This window comes from Mobula birostris, chromosome 28 (genome assembly GCF_030028105.1).
Source record: "Mobula birostris isolate sMobBir1 chromosome 28, sMobBir1.hap1, whole genome shotgun sequence".
In the NCBI taxonomy this organism is placed as follows: domain Eukaryota; kingdom Metazoa; phylum Chordata; class Chondrichthyes; order Myliobatiformes; family Myliobatidae; genus Mobula; species Mobula birostris.
In genome coordinates, this window is record NC_092397.1 from 35,198,940 (window position 1) to 35,220,047 (window position 21,108).

General features: G+C 45.6%; 2 non-coding genes across 2 annotated transcripts; one reads left to right on the plus strand and one right to left on the minus strand.

The window, feature by feature from the left end:
• The first annotated feature begins 248 nt into the window (after positions 1-248).
• Positions 249-320, plus strand: trnag-ucc (transfer RNA glycine (anticodon UCC)). The gene has a single exon. It is a non-coding gene; the product is annotated as a tRNA-Gly (tRNA).
• Positions 321-4,925: 4,605 nt separating this feature from the next.
• On the minus strand, positions 4,926-4,999 carry trnan-guu (transfer RNA asparagine (anticodon GUU)). The gene has a single exon. It is a non-coding gene; the product is annotated as a tRNA-Asn (tRNA).
• Positions 5,000-21,108: the final 16,109 nt, after the last annotated feature.

Genomic DNA, 21,108 nt, shown 5'->3' on the forward strand with positions numbered 1-21,108 from the left:
GAACGGTCTCGGCCCGAAACATCGACTGTACCTCTTCCTATAGATGCTGCCTGGCCTTCTGCATTCACCGGCAATTTATTATGTGGGTTGTATAACTCTGGTCTGTTGGGGATGGCGACAATAATTTACCGGAATAAGACCTGCAGCAGAGTGAGGAATGATCCAACAGAAAGCAGCTCGGGGACTGGTCAAGTCGCATGGAACTATAGAAGATGCCTCACTACTCAGATGCTTTGTTACGTCATTGAGCGATGGTGGTATAGTGGTGAGCATAGCTGCCTTCCAAGCAGTTGACCCGGGTTCAATTCCCGGCCATCGCAGGGTGTACGGTTTTAGACTACATAACATATAAACCTCTGACATAGACACGATCTACGCAGAACTCCATTGACCTAGTAATCGACACGCTAATTCAGGCTGTGAGTGTAAATTGATTCATTAATTATCATTAATTACTTAATTAATTAATTAATTATTCATTAATTACCCCCTCCCCTTTCTAGATCTTTCTGTCTCTGTCTCTGGAGACAGCTTATCCACTGATGTCTAATATAAGCCTACTGACTCTCACAGCTATCTGGACTATTCCTCTTCTCACCCTGTCTCTCGCAAAAACGCCATCCCCTTCTCGCAATTCCTCCGTCTCCACCGTATCTGCTCTCAGGATGAGGCTTTTCATTCTAGGATGAGGGAGATGTCCTCCTTTTTTAAAGAAAGAGGCTTCCTTTCCTCCACTATCAACTCTGCTCTTAAACGCATCTCCCCCATTTCACGTACATCTGCTCTCACTCCATCCTCCCGCCACCCCACTAGGAATAGGGTTCCCCTGGTCCTCACCTACCACCCCACCAGCCTCCGGGTCCAACATATTATTCTCCGTAACTTCCGCCACCTCCAACGGGATCCCACCACTAAGCACATCTTTCCCTCCCCCCCTCTCTCTGCTTTCCACAGGGATCGCTCCCTACGTGACTCCCTTGTACATTCCACCCCCCCATCCCTCCCCACTGATCTCCCCCCTGGCACTTATCCGTGTAAGCGGAACGAGTGCTACACACGCCCTTATACTTCCTCCCTTACCACTATTCAGGGCCCCAAACAGTCCTTCCAGGTGAGGCGACACTTCACCTGTGAGTCGGCTGGGGTGATATACTGCGTCCGGTGCTCCTGATATGGCCTTTTATATATTAGTGGGACCCGATGCAGACTGGGAGGCGCTTTGCTGAACACCTACACTCTGTCCGCCAGAGAAAGCAGGATCTCCCAGTGGCCACACATTTTAATTCCATATCCCATTCCCATTCTGACATGTCTATCCATGGCCTCCTCTACTGTAAAGATGAAGCCACACTCAGGTTGGAGGAACAACACCTTATATTCCGTCTGGGTAGCCTCCAACCTGATGGCATGAACATCGACTTCTCTAACTTCCGCTAATGCCCCACCTCCCCCTCGTAGCCCATCTGTTACTTATTTTTTATACACACATTCTTTCTCTCACTCTCCTTTTTCTCCCTTTGCCCCTCTGAATATACCCCTTGCCCATCCTCTGGGTTCCCCACCCCCCTTGTCTTTCTTCCCGGACCTCCTGTCCCATGATCCTCTCGTATCCCTTTTGCCAATCACCTGTCCAGCTCTTGGCTCCATCCCTCCCCCTCCTGTCTTCTCCTATCATTTTGGATCTCCCCCTCCCCCTCCCACTTTCAAATCTCTTACTCACTCTTCCTTCAGTTAGTCCTGACGAAGGGTCTCAGCCTGAAACGTCGACTGTGCCTCTTCCTAGAGATGCTGCCTGGCCTGCTGCGTTCACCAGCAACTTTGATGTGTGTTTCATTAATTATCATTCACTGGTTGTGAATCAGAGTTGGAATTCACATCCGTCAAGAGTTTCTCGTTAAATCCTGTTCTGACTCTATTCCAGATTCTACAAGAATGGACACTTCACAGGAAGGATTGGCAGGATTTGTAAAGTGTTGCCTGATTAAAGTGTTTGAGCTTGTTTGCCTTCATTGGAATATCAGAGACTGAGAGGAAACTTGACCAAATTATCAGAATCAGAATCCTTTATTATCGTCAAGGATGTGGACACATACAGGGAATTTGATGTCGGTTTCCCTGAGCTCTTGCTGCACAGAATCAAAAAGCAAACAAAACAATAGTGCAAATAACCGTGAACTGTATACAATGAGGTGCTGAATACCAGTGTATGTACAGGTGGACTTGGTTTATAATAGACTAAAATTCAAGTGTTCATAAGACTGATGGCATATGGAAAGAAACTGTTCTTGTACCTACGTGTCCTGGCATACAGTGATCTAAAGCGCCTACCAGAAGGAAGGAGTTGGAACAGGTGATGTCCAGGGTGTGGTGGGTCTACAGTGATGCTGCTTGCTCGCTTCCTGACTCTATGAGAGACATAGATTGGGCAGATAGTCAGAATTGGATTCCCAGGGTAGGGATTTGAAATTCCAGCGGGAATGAATTTAAGGTAGGAGAGAGTTTAAAGATGTGCGGGTCACGTTTTTAGACAGCGTGGGGTGGGTGCTTGGACGGGGCTGCCAGGTTCAGAGACGGAAGGGTGTACAATATGTTTAGTGTGGAGTGACATTGATCGAGGCACAAAGAGAAAATCTACAGATGATGGAAATCCAAGCAACACAGAAAATGTTAGAGGAACTCAGCAGGCCAGGCAGCATCTGTGGGAAAAAATACGGTCGATGTTTCGGGCCGAGTCCCTTCATCCGGACTGGAGCAAAAACCGATGAGGAATCAGAGTTAGACGGTGAGGGGAGGAAGAAGCACCAGGTGATATTTGAAACCGGTGGGGGTGGGGAGGTGGCTGGTAAATTAAAGACCTGAAACTTTGATTGGTGAAAGAGATACTGGGCTGGAGAACAGGGAAGGAGAGGAGGCCATGAAAGAAAGAGAAGGGGGCGGAACACCAGAGGGAGGTGATGGGCAGGTAACAGATAAGGTCAGAGAGGGAAAAGAGAATGGGGCTTCATGAAGGAGGGGACATTACTGGAAGTTTGAGAAATCGATGTTCATGCCATCAGGTTGGAAGCTACCCAGGCGGAATATAATGTTTTGATCTTCCACCCTGAGCGTGGCTTCATCGGAACAATACTGGAGGCCATGGGCTGCCATGTCGGAATTGGAACGGGAAGTGGAATTAAAATGGGTGGCCACTGGGAGATCTCGCTTGTTCTGGTGGAGGGAGTGTAGGTGCTCGGCGATGTGGTCTCCCAATCTGTGTCGGGTCTCACCGATATACAGGAGGCTGCACCGGGAGCACTGGATGCAGTCGATGACCCTAAAGGACTCACAGCTGAAGAGTCGCCTTACCTGGAAGGATTGCTTGGGGCCCTGAATAGTACTGAGGGCGGAGGTGTAGGGACAGGTGTAACACTTGTTTCACTTGCAAGGATAAGTGCCAGGACAGAGATCAGTGGGAGGGACGGACACACATGGGAGTTTGGTGGTGGGATCCCGCCGGAGATGGTGGAAATTACAGAGAATTGTGTGCTGGAGGCGGAGGCTGGGGCGAGGGAGGTAGGTGAGGACAAGACAAACCCTCTGCCCAGGGGAGGGAGCGAGGATGCGGTGGGGGCAGACGTGAGCAAAATGGAAGAGATTCTATTGAGAGCAGCTTTCATGGTGGAGGAAGGGAAGCCCCTTTCTTTGAAAAAAGACGATATCCCCTTTGTTCTTGAATGAAACGCTGTATCCTGAGGTCAGATGCGGCAGAGACGGAGGAATTGAGAGGAGGGGCTGGCATTTTTACATGTAACTGGGTGGGAAGCGGTATAGTCCAGGTAGCTGTGAGGGTCTGTGTGGTTATAATAGACATCAGTGGACAAGCTGTCTTCAGAGATAGAGACAGAGAGATGGAGAAAACGGAGGGAGCTGTCGGATATGGGACAGGTAAACTTTTGGGCAAGGTGGAAGTTGCAGGCAAAGCTGATGAAGTGGATGAGTTCCACATGGGTGCAGAAAGAGGTAGCAATACCGTCATTTACATAGTGTAGGGAAAGTTAGGGAGCGACACCAGTGTAGGCTTGGAACATAGACTGTTCCACGGAGCCGACACACAGGCAGGCACAGCTGGGACCCATACCGGTGTCCATGGCTCACCTTGTGTTTAAGGGAAGTGGGAGGACAAGTTCGGCCAGATGGAGGTGAATGGTGGTGGAGGGGAGCTGGTTGGGTCTGGTTTCCCGATGGAAGCGCAGAGATTTGAGACCTTCCTGGTGCGGAGGTGGGTGGTTTGCTGGACGTTTATAGGGATTGGACGTCCACAGTGAAAATAAAATGATGGGGAGCCTATGTTGGATGAAAACAATTAGACGCCAACTGAATGATCCAAAATTTAATCAAGCCCACGACATTAGACCCGGCAAGTCCGTTAATTCCAAAGATGTCGCTCGAGGAAACATGCACTTATGGTCAAAGAGAATGGTGAAGGAGTATGTAACTTACACACTCCTGACAAAAATATACCATGCGCCTTGGGTACTGTACTCTCTCTTTTCCCTTCTTCTATCCGGCTGAAGGTACAAGACAGCACGTAGTACAGGCTCGTGGATAGCTTCAACTCCGCCGTTATGTCTATTGGATGGTGCCCGAGACGATAAGATGGAGCCTTGACCTCACAATCTACCAGTTATGATGTGGCACCTGATTGTTTACCCGCACTGTGCTGTCTCTGTCGCAGTTACATTTCATTCTGCATTCTGTTATTGCTTAACATTGTTCTTTCTCAATACGTTGTGTAATGATTTGATCTCTAGAAATAGTGTGAAAGAGAAGCTTTTAAAAACATTTTAATTCCCACTGAAGTTAACGCTGCAGTCGCAGGGTCTCCGCACAGCACAGCGTTACCCAGCTGGCAATATAACACTCTGCAAAAACTGCCGGGTCACCAGCGTCCCTGGGTGGGCTCGAACCACCAACCTTTCGGTTAACAGCCGAACGCGCTCACCGATTGCGCCACAGAGACAGACTGGGAAATGGAGACTATGAATGGTCTATTCCGGGGTTGGAAGATGGTGACTGACAATTGATGCTGTGAACCGGCTTTTCACATATCACAATCACAACATTGGAATTAAACTTGAACTTCCACCAACGGCAGCTGACACCGCGGCTTACCCGGAATTCCAAAGGCTGAAATAAAAGGATACTAAACGTCTTCTATCGTCAGATGACTGGATACACCATTTCAGTGAGAGTCTGTGATTTCTCTTGTTCCTGAATTCACAGCTCCGTTAGACACTCTGAGCTGATGCATTAACAACGACCTCGATTCAAACAGAGCATCAATCTCCAGCGATACGGTCAAACACTTCACTAATTTTCTTAGTGACGGCACGTGAACAAACACTTCAATTAAACACCATTGTCTCTGATGCAAACATTGGACGATTGAAAACCAATACATCACAATTCTCGGGCATTACTTCAGCAGAGTCTTTGGTGGCGATGAGGCCGGTAGATTTAATGTTAAACGCCAGATTTGTCACGGAAGAGCTACTTTTACAGATTTCATTGTTTATTGTTTGATAATTATTGCGCTACAAATGGAGACCAGCGACACTGAACGACCCATATCTCGTGTCCCTGCAGTTTCCGATGTTGAACTGTCCTTCAGTCCTGTAACTCCCTCCTGGTCGCACACACAAAAGTCTGGAAACACAGATACGAAGAAAAATGTAAGAGAGAAAACAAGGTCGGGGTAGAAACCGTCAAATAACGACGTTCTTGATGTACAAGCACGAAAAATGTGCAGATGCTGCAAATATAAGGCAATACCCAGACAGTCCGCTGAGTTCTTCCAGCATTTTGTCTGTGATATTGCTGATATAACAGATTTTATGAGCATCTCAAATCTGACAAAGGTCAAAGGAAGTTGTCTTGAGCCGGACGGCGGTGAGTCTGTGGAATTCTTTGCTGTCGACGGCGATGGAGCCCGAGTCACTCGGTATGTTTAACGCGGAGGGTGATAGTTACTTGCTCAGTAAGGAAGTCAAAGACTGGGGAGAGAAGGCGTGAGAATGGAGTTGATGAGGATAATAACTCAGCCAAGATGGAATGGGGCAGACTGACTCTGCAGCGCCTGGGTTCAAGTGTACAGAGTTGTTCGCACTTCTGTTGTTTATGTTTTCTCAACGTGGTATTTATTGTTCTGTGCTCAGCAGTCTGCATTTCACAGGTGGTGTAGAAAACTGCAAAAAATACAGCTTGATACAATCATTTGCAGGTTGACTGTGTGGTTAAGAGGGCATACGATGTATTTACCTTCACCAACCGTGGGATTGAGTTCAGGAGCCGACAGGTAATGTAACAGCAATATAGGACCCTGATCAGACCCCACTTGGAGTACTGTGCTCAGTTCTGGTCACCTCAATCCAGGAAGGATTGGAAACCATAGAAAGGATGCAGAGGAGATTTACAGGGATGTTGCCTGGATTGCGGAGCGTGCCTTATGAGAGTAGGTTGAGAGAACTCGGCCTTTTGTCCTCGGAGCGACGGGGGATGAGAGGTGACCTGATGGAGTTGTATAAGATGATGTGAGGCATTGATCCTGTGGATAGTCAGAGGCTTTTTCCCAGCGCTGAAAAGGCTCACAGGAGAGGGCACAGTTTTAAGGTGCTTGGAAGTAGGTACAGATGGGAAGTCAGGAGTAAGTTTTTTTTTTACGCAGAGTCGTGAGTGCGTGGAACTGGCTGCCGGGGACGGTGGTGGAGGCGGATGCAATAGGGCATTTTAATAGACTCTCGGATAGGTACATGGAGCTTAGAAAAATAAAAGGCCTCTACTCGTTGGAATTTAGAAGAATGAGGGAGGATCTCATTGAAACCTATCGAATATTGAAAAACCTATAAAGAGTGGATGTGGAGAGTATGTCAGGGCAGCTTCTATGACCCTGACGTTGATGTTGAGCCGAATCGCCCTGGAACATAGTGATGAATTCCTTTGAAAAATGTCCTCCTGTCTCCCAGGCTGAGTGTCGCGGCTGTCATGGTCGAGGGATTAGAGCAGTAGACCAGAAGTTCATTAAAGTTTCAGCGAGTTTGTTCAACTGCGGAGGGAATAACCCGTGTCCACGTAATTTCAAATTATTTTATTCTGTCTCCCAAAGAGTTAATTTTGTCGCCGTCTCCTGATAAAACTATAGAATAAAGAAAAGAAAACTATGTATTTTATTGCGCTGTAAAGCTCTTGTTATGAATTCAGGGCGTTCATTGGAAAAACCATGGATTGAGTGACTCTGGTCACTCTAAACATGCGGATGATCATCTGCCGCCAGCATGGACTGACCTGCTTTCCTGTTTAGCCGTACATCTTCAGAATTGGTCCCGACTCCTGATCTTGTGGCTCAGTGAGTTTGCAAAGGAATGGGATTATACCAGAGAATATCGGCTCTCCTGACCGGACAAACTTTAATGCGCTCTGCCCCATCCCCTCGGTCGCTAAAGATATCTTTCCTCAGGCAGGCAGGATAGCGGGGTTGTTTGGGTCTACCTTCCTCAGGCGGCGATAAAGACCACAGGAGGAATGAGTCTATTTCGCGTCAATTCAGCTGCAGCTCAGCCGGTGTCCATTGATATTTATGCCGAAGGACAGCCCGGAGGCAAAGAGAGAGAACCCGGAAGAGATACGGTGGAAGATGAACAGAATGTATGACAGCAGGGCCACTGAAACCGGGTTCAGTAAATAATGTGAAACACATTGATTGCTGACATGTCGGGAACGAGGTCTCCGAATGGGTCGGAGCACCGACAGCACAGAGATAATATCAGGATGAGGCAGGAGATAGCAAATACGAGAAGAAAAGCAGAGAGAAAGGTGCGAAATAAATCAACAAAGAACAGTTAGTAAAGGAAATATTTATAAAGGAAGCCCTCCATTGAAGCTTAGAAAACCAGAGGGCAATGGGCAACCCTAGGTAATTTCTAAGGTAAGGACATGTTCGGCACAGCTTTGTGGGCCGAAGGGCCTGTATTGTGCTGTAGGTTTTCCATGTTTCTATGAAATGATGTGACGTCAGCAAAGAATCGACAAATGAAAATGAAGAGAAGAATGAGCAACGTCCACAACGGAGCAGCGCGTCACCACGTTCAGACAACAGCAGAGAGGCGCAGCGGCAGCGTGCTGGGCCCATGGGCGTCCATTCGGCCGATGGATTGACGATTGTTTCCATGGAGAGCTTTGGAGGTGACGGAGGTCATATCAAATTAACCCGGGCCTATCAGGATAGTAGAAAACTGTCCTGACGTGTGTGAACTCAGAGACCATCTCAGGGAGAACTTCATGCGGATGGTGTTTGGAAACTGGAACCCATGACTGAGTGGCTGGTGAGGCAGGTGCCCCTCACAACATTAGAGAATTGTCTGGGCGACCACCTGAATCATCAAGACATTGAAGTCAACAGCTAGTAAGCGAGCCCTTTTCTGGTGTGATCGGTAGTTGATTGTCAGCACGGACATTGTGAGCCGAAAGGTCTGTTTTAGGGTCGCATGATTCTGTGAATCTATATTACATTTGTGAATCACAGTAAAGGGTTTTATTTACTCTGGTAATGGGGGAGGGGGATGAGAGAGATCCCATTGTGTATAAATAGACAGAGTGGGTGGTGAGCAGACTGACCGCACTCAGCGTGAACACATCATCCGACATGTTTTGATGTGTCCTAGTTGGCTGTGGGAATCTGAGTTAGAGTGAGAGCAGGAAGCTGCACTGATCGGTTCACCGGGGAAAATGCGAGGGACAGCACTTCAGTCCTTGATCCACTGGCCAGCCCAGGGTGAATAATAATTTTACACTCACCCGTCTATTTAAATAATTTCGGGAATTCGTACGCGAGTTGTCAGGGTTGGACCACTCGGACGCTAGAAGTGTATGACTGTGGTTCGAGCTGTTTTCTGAATGTGGTCACTGTGATTCCTCACTCTGGTGCAGTTCCTGTTATATCCGGTTGAGGTCGCCATCCTCCGACAGACCGGAGATACACAACACCCAGTGTTTCAATGAAGTGGGAATGATTGCTTCAGAATTCGATTAGCTACATATCGTTTCCCGCCTGTCGCACTAAAAAAAAGCAGAAATATAAATATATAACTGTGATTAAAAATGTTGATTCCAACAACACGGATTTGGGCTCGAATGAGAGCACTTCCCTTCGCTAATCCTTGAACACAACAGGTGACTGAATCGCTGGAGCAAACTGAGACACTGCTGTGGGAGGAACACGAGTGAAAGGCTCCAGTATTACAGCTGAGAAACATCAAGGTAATTCTGTTCACCCTCCTGTCCTCTTAAATGTGCATGACATGAGCTGTTAACAGCAATTGCTCGTTAGTATAGTGGTTAGTATCCCCGCCTGTCACGCGGGAGACGGGGTTCAATTCCCCGACGGGGAGAGATGAATTTTACTACATTATTCAACGGGAATATTGAATTCAAAAGAGAAATAAAAGCAGACAAAGAATTGTGTTTACGTTAATTTGGGCATTGGGAAGGATGGAATTGCTCGGGCTGCTGCTGTGAGCCTTCCGAGAAGAAAGTGATGTTACTGTCAACCTCTTTCCTCAAGTATCCCCTGAGAATCTATATCTCAGCACCGTTCTTTGTTACTTGTTCGTTGTTACACAGAGTCCATCATTCCGGGCATATTAATCAGGGGCTTCTGTTGTCAACTTTCAATTCCCGCATGGTCCCACCACAGTAGTAAGGTAACTAACTAATATCAGACCAGACGAAGGGTGCCGGTCGGAAACGTCGACTGTTTACTCTTTTCCATCGATTTACTTGGTCTGCTAAGTTCCTTCAGCATCTTGTGTGTGTTGCTTGGATTTCCAGCATCTGCAGATTTCTCTTCTTTGTGACCAATATTAAGTGTCACCCTGGAACACATCGATTGCATCCTCATCTTGTTTTGGTGTGCAAAATGGCTCCAGTCCCCTGCTGTGCAAAGGGAAACTCTGCTCTTCAAAGACCTTTCTTCCCTGGGTTGACTGCACACTATCTGTGAACTATCCTTGCCAAGGCGCTACATTAACTTGACTTGCTGTAACATCCACAGTCCCCACTTCCCTTTGCGTCCTGTAAAGGACCACATGAATTGTGGATGCAGCTGAATTGCACAGAAAAGTCGAGACTCCCCAGTGATCCTGTCATCGTCTGTCTGCAGAATAGGATTGCTGAACGATAGGAGGCAGCTGTCCTTCGGGTCCTCTCACCACAGAGTGCTCTCAGTAAGAAACTTAAACAAGTTTCAATACCAGCAGGAATATAAACCCCCTTGCCCACTGTACACTGGAGTTGCACAAACTTCCTGGCAGGGAATGAGGCTAATCAGAAGGGTTCCAAAGGTGATGATAGAGTCGTATGTAACTCCTGCCCAAACTTCTTCACTTTAACAGCTTCTAACGGGATCTGCACGGATAAAATCGACGATGTTTTGCATTATTTCAGTCCAATAATGACACAAGTTCCTCCCCTCTCGGCCAACAGGAAGTTTAATGCTGTTCAGATTTGAAAGGCCATGATGCAGCTTGCTGCCACTTTGTTAGAAATGTCTTTCATGACCAGACTTGTATCATGTAGCACTACAGCAGTGTTGTTAGCCGATCACTGCAACACTGGGGTCATACTGATGTTCTCACGATCCCGTCTGGTAGGTCCCCAGAACAGGAACACTACAATCCAATTACACTCATCAGTCTCCTTCGTGCTTCAATGCTGGCAGGCGTTAATATTTTCTGCTACAGACTCCAAATATCAATAAATATTTGACAGCTTTTGTTCAGGCCAAAGGCTCAATTTAAAGGCAAAGGGAATACCCTTGGCAAACAGCAGTAGGCCTGCCATCCAATACTGTAAGTGCCATTAACAGAGGTTATAGGATCACTGGTGACACGGACATTGCACGTACTGTTACCTAAATCTGTTCTCATTACCTGGTAGGTACAGTAACAGACTTCACCCTCATCCTCATGAAGCAGCTTCAGAGCTGAGGATTTATGCAGTCCATGATGAGAAGTTTATTGCCATCGTTCAAAGCAGTTTCATTGGCAAGTGTGATTTCTCTGGGCAGTGCGGTCCAGTGCTCCCTTCACAGCTCTAATCTTCTCATCCAAGTGGTAAACAGAATCAAACTCAGTACAATTGAGGGGTAGAGATTGCACTGTTAACCCACCTTCCGAATGTCTGGGCCCCCTACAGTACACTCAACAACTCCACCGTTTAGTCCCAACGTGCATTCATAACTAAGGGTCATGTTGCTTGAGTGGAACAGGAGCTGTGCTGCCTCGTCTGTGACATGAGGTGCACAAACCACACACCCGCTAACATTTCTCCCAGTATCGGATCAGGAGAAGAAACTGTCAATGCCAAACCCTGACATGTGGGCTTACATCAGGTGCTATTTTACAATGGGCAGAATTACAATTGTACAGATTCTGCAGTACAGTTTGGGAAAGGATAAATTAAAGTAAGCTTCATAGTCTGTGGTGGTGATGGCGATAGAGGCTGAAACTGACTGTTATCAAAGTTGCCTTGGTGCTGAGGGTATCTTTAAGTTCAGTGGCCAGGCTGTCTCCATCTTTTACCCCTACTGTGTCCACCGCCAACATCCCCATGTTTGTTAAAGTGAATCAAAGAAAAGCAAAAACACATACAGTTAGAATAGCTTTTTCTAAACAATGCTATACGCTTTTCAAAACAAAAAATAATACCAGTCACAAGTGGGTGACAAGTCAAAAGCATGTAAAGCAGGTAATGTTGAAAGTAAGAGTGAAACTGTAAACAGAAGTTAATCTCGCAATGATCAAAAACAATGGGGTTACTGTCATTCTTATTAAATATAAAACAGAATACAAATTAAAATAACGTTCAAATTAATAAATAATTAAACAAATTAATCAAAAATTAATTAATAAAATAACGGGCAACTGTCACAATATTTTTATACAACGGTGAACATTAATGAGACAATGGTAGAGAAGTCCAGGGAGTCTCCTCTATTTTAAAAGCCTGAGCGTTGAAGGGTAATGACTATTCCTGAACCTGGTACTATCGGACGTGAGGGCTCGCATAACTTCTTGATGGCAGCATCGAGAAACGAACATCGCCTGGTTGATGGGGTCCTTGATGATGATGCTGCTTTCCTTCGGCAATGCTCCGTACAGATGTGCTCATAGTGGGGAGGGCTTTACCTATGCTGGACTGGCTGCATCCACAACTTTTTACGGTTCACTTCACTCAGTGGTATTGATGTTTCCACGCAGATCATGATGCAACAAATCGGGATATTCTCCTCTGTACATCTACACAAGTTTGTCAATGTTCGAAACAACATTTACACAAACTTGCATAGTATTGGCTGTAAGTGCTGGTCAACCGTTCCAGGGTGCGAACAAACTCTGTTCCTCTAAACCTCTACACTAAGAATTGTGTCAACATTGTGGAAATTACAATCACACACTATCTGTTGCTTTTACAACTTGCTACAACCTTCCTACTTTTTTGTTCCTTTTTCTCCTGCTGGAACTTCAAAAACCTTTGTAAAGTGCAGCACACAATATCTCCAGGTTTCTCTTCAGCAACTCTCTCTTCCATCCTGAAAGAATCCCAGTTGGAGGGAGGTGATTGACAGTGGCCATGCTTGAAGCGCTGGGGTTAGACTACTCTTCAAGGGTGGAGCACAATGTAAGGTGGGTTCAGGTCTGCGTGCACTCACACAGCGCTGAGAGTTTTATAGGTCTAAGTCCTCGTAGCAAACGTCTATATATCGCAAATTACTTTACCCTGTGTGTTTCCAGTGTTGCAAGTGTCTGGTGTACAGTGTGCGGAGTTTGGTCTGTATTCAGCCGTGTCTTCACTGTGTCATGTCTGTCTTTATCTGTACAGCAAATGGATGCTACTGGAAAACTGTGTCCCCACAGAGTTGTGTTGGGGTTGTTGGGGTTGCTGGGGTCTGTGTCCCTGTCATATGGTGCAGAACAAAGTGGGGTTTATTATCGTTAAATTTAAGGTCCTTGCAGGAATGTTACAGTTCTCTGATTACACAGCGCAAAGCCAGTTAAGTGTCTATGTATAATAACAATCTCCGTCATTTCAGTACTGGTCAGTCACTGTGGAAGTCTTTGTATCAACTATTATCAAGACCTGTCTCTTAATGACATGCTGCCAACAGTTGTAGAGGTCTGTGCGGTGCGGGCTGTTGTAAAGATCTATCTTCTTACAGTGCGGTGCCTCGTGTTGTAAAGGCTTTTGCCCTTACAGTAAGATGCTGATGGCGTTTATAGCTCAGACGTAGAGTGCTGTGCTTTTGTCATCGGTGGAACGTTTTGATAAATCTTTGTACTTGTATCAGAGTCCGGTGCTGGTCTGTGCCTTTACTGACCTGTACTGTGCTCCGGCAGCTCACTGTGCTTGGAGCGTAGTGGCAGAGTATTTACAGAAGTGTGTCCTTATTACTCGAACTGACCATATACACTTGGGTAGATTAGAAGTCTCCTGGAGACCACACTGAGTTTTTCAGACCATCAGTGGGCAGAAGATCACTGTGGAATGGGGTAGACCAGTAAACCAATCAATTATATACAAGCTTCTGGTACCACCTTCCTACCGTCCCGCTCCCAGTCTCTTCCCACGGCTCGGCATGCTATTTCCCCGAAGGACCTGTCCAGTTCCTCTTTTAACACACTGAATGGTTATTCCCATCAGCTCGGCAGTCTATGTGTCCCAGATGCGAACCACAGTCAGAGTAGAAATAAGTGTTTCGTCACTATCTCCATTTGATCCTTTGCCCACTGGTGCTGTGATCATTCACCAATAAACAGTGAACAGTACAGCACAGGAAGAGTCCCCCCAGTTCACTCTGTGTCTGTTTACCATGATGCCAGTTTAAACTGCATGTCTGCTTGCATGTAGTCTGTGGCCCCCAATGGACTAAACCCCCCGAATGATTTCCAGTTCCATTGGCAAGTGTGATTCCTCTGGGCAGTGCAGTCCAGTGCTCCCTTCACAGCTCTAATCTTCTTATCAAAGTGGCAAACAGAATCAAACACAGTACAGTTGCGGGGTAGAGACTGCACTGTTAACCTACTTTCCAAATGTATGGGCCCCCTACAGCACGCCCAACAACTCCACCGTTTAGTCCCAACGTGCATTCATAACTAAGGGTCATGTTGTTTGAATGGAACAGGAGCTGTGCTGCCTCATCAGTGACATGAGGTGCACAAACCACACACCCGCTAACATTTCTCCCAGTATCGGATCCGGAGAAGAAGCCGTCAATTCCAAAAATTGACATGGGGGTTTACATCAGGGGCTATTTTACAACGGGCAGAATTACAATTGTACAGATTCTACAGTACAGTTTGGGAAAGAATAATTTGAAGTAAACTTCATAGTCTGTGGTAGTGCTGGCGGTGGAGGCTGAAACTGACTGTTATCAAAGTTGCCTTGGTACTGTCGGCATCTTTGAGCTCGGTGACCAGACTGTCCATAAACAAAGTGCACCTCTCACTGCCGTCTCCATCTTTCACCCCCACCGTGTCCACCACCAACATCCCCATGTTTGTTAAAGTGAATCAAAGAACAGCAAAATCCATACATTTAGAATAGTTTCTTTTTCTAAACAATGCTATATGCTCTTCAATACAAAAATAATAGCATCCACAAGTGGGTTACAAGTCAAATGCATGTAAAGCGGGTAATGTTGAAACTAAATTTAGAGTGAATTTGTAAACAGAAGTTAATCTAGCTAATCAATGCTAGGAGTATTGCGGGGAAAGCGGATGAGTTGAGGGTGTGGATTGACACGTGGAAATATGATGTTGTAGCAATTAGTGAAACTTGGCTACAGGAGGGGCAGGACTGGAAGCTTAATATTCCAGGGTTCCGATGTTTCAGATGTGATCGAGGCAGAGGAATGAAAGGTGGGGGAGTAGCATTGCTTGTTAGGGAAAATATTACAGCAGTGCTCAGGCAGGACAGATTAGAGGGCTTGTCTACTGAGTCCTTATGGGTGGAGCTGAGAAACAGGAAAGGTATGGCCACATTAGTGGGATTGTCTTACAGACCACCCAATAGTCAACGAGACTTGGAAGAGCAAATCTGCAGAGAGATAGCAGGCAACTGCGGGAAACATAAAGTTGTGGTGGTAGGGAATTTTAATTTTCCATACATTGATTGGGACTCCCATACTGTTAGGGGTCTAGATGGTTTAGAGTTTGTAAAATATGTTCAGGAGAGTTTTCTAAATCAATATATAGAGGGACCAACTAGAGGGGATGCAATATTGGATCTCTTGTTAGGAAACGAATTAGGGCAAGTGACGGAAGTCTGTGTAGGGAAGCACTTTGGTTCCAGTTATCATAACACCATTAGTTTCAATTTGATCATGGACAAGGATAGATCTGGTCCTAGGGTTGAGGTTCTGAACTGGAAGAAGGCCAAATTTGAAGAAATGAGAAAGGATCTAAAAAGCGTGGATTGGGACAGGTTGTTCTCTGGCAAAGATGAGATTGGTAGGTGGGAAGCCTTCAAAGGAGAAATTTTGAGAGTGCAGAGTTTGTATGTTCCTGTCAGGATTAAAGGCAAATTGAATAGGAATAAGGAACCTTGGTTCTCAAGGGATATTGCAACTCTGATAAAGAAGAAGAGGGAGCTGTATGAAATGTATAGGAAACAGGGGGTAAATCAGGTGCTTGAGGAGTATAAGAAGTGCAAGAAAATACTTAAGAAAGAAATCAGGAGGGCTAAAAGAAGACATGAGGTTGCCTTGGCAGTCAAAGTGAAGGATAATCCAAAGAGCTTTTACAAGTATATTAAGAGCAAAAGGATTGTAAGGGATAAAATTGGTCCTCTTGAAGATCAGAGTGGTCGGCTTTGTGCGGAACCAAAGGCAATGGGGGGGATCTTAAATAGGTTTTTTGCGTCTGTATTTACTAAGGAAGCTGGCATGAAATCTATGGAATTGGGGGAATCAGGTAGTGAGACCATGGAAACTGTACAGATTGAAAAGAAGGAGGTGCTTGCTGTCTTGAGGAAAATTAAAGTGGATAAATCCCCGGGACCTGACAGAGTGTTCCCTCGGACCTTGAAGGAGACTAGTGTTGAAATTGCGGGGGCCCTGGCAGAAATATTAAAAATTTCGCTGTCTACCGGTGAAGTGCCAGAGGATTGGAGAGTGGCTCATGTTGTTCCGTTGTTTAAAAAAGGATCAAAAAGTAATCCGGCAAATTATAGGCCGGTGAGTTTAACGTCAGTAGTAGGTAAGTTATTGGAGTGAGTACTAAGAGACAGAATCTACAAGCATTTGGATAGACAGGGGCTTATTAGGGAGAGTTAACATGGCTTTGTGCATGGTAGGTCACGTTTGACCAATCTGTTGGAGTTTTTCGAGGAGGTTACCAGGAAAGTGGATGAAGGGAAGGCAGTGGATATTGTCTACATGGACTTTAATAAGGCCTTTGACAAGGTCCCGCATGGGAGGTTAGTTAGGAAAATTCAGTTGCTAGGTATACATGGAGAGGTGGTAAATTGGATTAGACATTGGCTCGATAGAAGAAGCCAGAGAGTGGTGGTAGAGAATTGCTTCTCTGAGTGGAGGCCTGTGACTAGTGGTGTGCCACAGGGATCAGTGCTGGGTCCATTGCTATTTGTCATCTAAATCAATGATATGGATGATAATGTGGTAAATTGGATCAGCAAGTTTGCTGATGATACAAAGATTGGAGGTGTAGTAGACAGTGAGGAAGGTTTTCAGAGCCTGCAGAGGGACTTGTACCAGCTGGTAAAATGGGCTGAAAAATGGCAGATGGAGTTTAATACTGACAAGTGTGAGGTATTGCACGTTGGAAGGACAAACCAAGGTAGAACATACAGGGTTAATGGTAAGGCACTGAGGAGTGCAGTGGAACAGAGGGATATGGGAATACAGATACAACATTCCCTAAAAGTGTCTTCACAGGTAGATAGGGTCATAAAGAGAGCTTTTGGTACATTGGCCTTTATTAATCGAAGTATTGAGTATAAGAGCTGGAATGTTATGATGAGGTTGTATAAGGCATTGGTGAGGCCGAATCTGGAGTATTGTGTTCAGTTTTGGTCAACAAATTACAGTAAGGATATAAATAAGGTTGAATGAGTGCAGAGAAGGTTTACACGGATGTTGCCGGGACTTGAGAAACTCAGTTAGAGAGAAAGGTTAAATAGGTTAGGACTTCATTTCCTGGAGCGTAGAAGAATGAGGGGAGATTTGATAGAGGTATATAAAATTATGATGGGTATAGATAGAGTGAATGCAAGTAGGCTTTTTCCACTGAGGCAAGGGGAGAAAAAAACCAGAGGACATGGGTTAAGGGTGAGGGGGGAAAAGTTTAAAGGGAACATTAGGGGGGGCTTTTTCACACAGAGAGTGGTGGGAGTATGGAATGAGCTGCCAGACGAGGTGGTAAATGCAGGTTCTTTTTTAACATTTAAGAATAAATTGGACAGATACATGGATGGGAAGTGTATGGAGGGATATGGTCCGTGTGCAGGTCAGTGGGACTAGGCAGAAGATGGTTTGGCACAGCCAAGAAGGGCCAAAGGGCCTGTTTCTGTGCTGTAGTTCTATGGTTCTATGGTTCTATGGTTCTAGTAATGATCAGCAACAATGTGATCACTGTCATTTTTATTAAACTAAAATCAGAATGCATGTTAAAATAACATTCAAATTGTATAGGGCAGCCGTCACAATATTTTTATAGAAAGGTCAATATTACTGACATAACGGTAAAGCAGTCCAGAGAGTTTCCAGTCCTCACACAAATATTATCCATTCCCTTAACAGTTTGAATCACTTGATTTCACCTGGAATTATTGTAAACCACTCAGAATTTTACTTACCTCTTTTCATCTCAAACAAGTAACAGTCTACATTTTCTTTAACCTGAGCTCATTTACTCATCATTTACAATAACATTCATTACGATGGAGTAAATCCGTGAACTTCTGAAATATTTTGCTTGTCTACTTTATAAATTCATTAACGTGCTCATCTGCTTTTTGTGCAATACTGTATATCATATGTCACTGTGGAGTGTGAAGGAAACACTTCAATATAACACACCATTTTAGTTCAGAGTGCATAAAAGTCTCCATATTGCTCATTCTGCCATCGTGCCAGTGAGAGCTTTACACTTGCCTCGTCGAGTACTCAGGAGACACGACTGGGGTGGGCTTTGTTGTAACCGTACCTGTGGGAGGCAGGGGTACAGCAGGTTCCTACTACTTCCTACTCAGACATTGGTACCAGTTGTGTCTTGTTACGCATTGAGGTAGACTTGATTACATTTTCCTGTTCTTTCTGAGTCTTTTTTCTCTAACTTTATTTCATCTTCTTTGCTCTTACTGTGAGAAACAACCAATTATTTTTGCATTTCACTCCAGGTGAACATCACAGTGCACCTGAAAGCTTCAAACCTTTCTCCTTATATCTGTACTTCTGCAAGCACTCCCTTCTTCCATTCCACCCACTGCTCAACACACTTCATTCTGTCTGTCCGTAATGTGTGAACACACACGCCACCGGAGTTCTCTTAGATGTCCAGGACAGTGACTCTCACGTGACCATTCAGACACACAATCAGGGCACACACTCATACTTCAGAATTCCCTTTCTTTCGTGCATCATGGGAAGTGTGCTTAGCTCCCCCCGCCCCTACTCACTTTACATCTACAGTATGACTGTGTGGCCAAGTATACTTCCAACACCATTTACAAGTTTACTGATGACACCACTATTGTGGGCTGTATCAAAGGGGTACAGGAGGGACACCGAAAACTTGGCTGAGTGCTATAATAACAGCAACCTCTCACTCAATGTCAATAAGACCAAGGGACTTATTGTGGCCTTAGGAGGGGAAAACCAGAGGTCCATGAGCCAGTAATCAAAGGACGATTAGAGATGGAAAGGGTCAGTAACTTTGAATTTCTGTGTGTCACTCTCTGAGGACCTGTCCTGGACCCATCGTATAAATATTATTGTGAACAAGGCCCGACTGCTCCTCTACTTCCTCAGGAATCTCAGAGATTCAGCTGGACATCGAAAACTTTGCCAAACTTCTATAAATGTATGGTGGAAAGTGTGCTGACTTGCTGCATTACGGCCTGGTATAGGAACACCAATGCCTTTGAGTGGGAAATCCTACTGAGTGGTAGTGGATTCGGCCCGGCATATCGTGGGTAAAACTCATAGCCACTGAGCACATCTACATGAAACATTGCCGTAGGAAAGCAGCGTCCATCGTCAAAGATCCTCACTACCCAGGCAATGATCTTTCCTCACTGCTGCCATCAGGTAGAAGGTACAGGTACCTCAGAACTCGCACCACCTGGTTCAGGAACAGTTACTACCCCTCAACCATCTTGTACAAAAGAGGATAGATACACTCATGTACGGACTCAGTTATATTGTTATTTCATACTCATTATCTACTGGTATTTATTTTCTTCATTTGCACAGTTTGTTTACAGTTTATTGTTATTGAAATTTACAGTTCACAGTTACTGTTCTATAGATTTGTTAAGAATGCCCGCAGAAAATGACCCTGAGGATTTCAGAAATATAATAGAAATACTGTATAGAAAACCTACAGCACAATATAGGCCCTTCAGCCCACAAAGTCGTGCCGAGCATGTCCTGACCTGTGAACTACCTTGGCTTATCTATAGCCCTCTATTTTTCTAAGGTCCATGTATCCATCCAGGAGTCTCTTCAAAGACCCTGTCGTTTCCGCCTCCACCACGGCCGCCAGCAGCCCATTCCACGCACTCACCACTCTCTGTGTTAAAAACTTACCCCTGACATCTCCTCTGTACCTCCTTCCAGGTAGGTTGTATGTGGTTTCACATCTGTACTGTCAGAGTAAATTGTACTTTGAACTATATGGTGACATATAAGTACTATAATAACAACTTGACTTGGGTTTAACTTTTGACTTTGACAATATTTTTCCGTGACGCTCTTTTTTCACGGAGTGTTCAGTGATCCAGTTACAACGTGCTTTGCCCAGAATTACAGAAGATTATCCACACAAAAATATATAAAATACAAACATTAAATATTTCTAAGACCATGAAGAGTCAAATTAAAATATGAATATTACTGTCTATAACACACTCGCTTTCCGTGGGGGTGGGACACCGATGCCGGAAATCTCCCACTGTCCCCATTCTATTTACAATGTTCGCAAGTTTCCCAGCGGATCCAGTGATTGACAGCTCCCGCCGCCCCTCCGGCACGTGACACAATATGAATACGACACTGGCGCGCAGACGTCACAGAGGGCCCTCCTTCACGACGTCGTTTCCCGGGAAACGGCCCGGTCCCGGGCTGGGCGGTAAATCCGGGATGGACGCGACGGCTCTGCAGAGAAGTGGAGCCGGTCTCTACTTGTTGGGGTTTCGGCTCCGCTGTGGGATCCGCCTCTCCTCTTCCTGCCCGCGGAACAGTGAGTGTCTGTCAGCGCCTCACTGCACCGGCTCTCTGCCTCAGGTACAATATTTAAAACATATTTGCGCAGTCACATGGATGGGAAAGGTTGAGAGGGATACGGGCCTAATGCAGGCAGATGGGCCGAGTTCAGGTCGACAACTTGGTCGGTGTGGATGAGTTGTACCGAAGGGACTGTTTCATTTCTGTACAAACCAGTGACTCTATTTTGGGAGGTTAAACCAGGGCAGGATCTACGCAGTGAACGACAGGTCCCTGGGAAGTTTTCATGAAGTGTTGTGGATAGTGTAGAGGATTGTCAAAGATTGCAGAAAGACATTGATAGGATGCAGAAGTGGGCTGAGAAGTGGCAGATGGAGTACAAGCCGGAGAAGTGTGAGGTGGTACACTTTGGAAGGACAAACTCCAAGGCAGAGTACAAAGTAAGTGGCAGGATACTTGGTAGTGTGGAGGAGCAGAGGGATCTGGGGTACATGTCCACAGATCCCTGAAAGTTGCCTCACAGGTGGATAGGGTAGTTAAGAAAGCTTATGGGGTGTTAGCTTTCATAAATTGAGGGATAGAGTTTAAGAGTCGCGAGGTAATGTTGCAGCTCT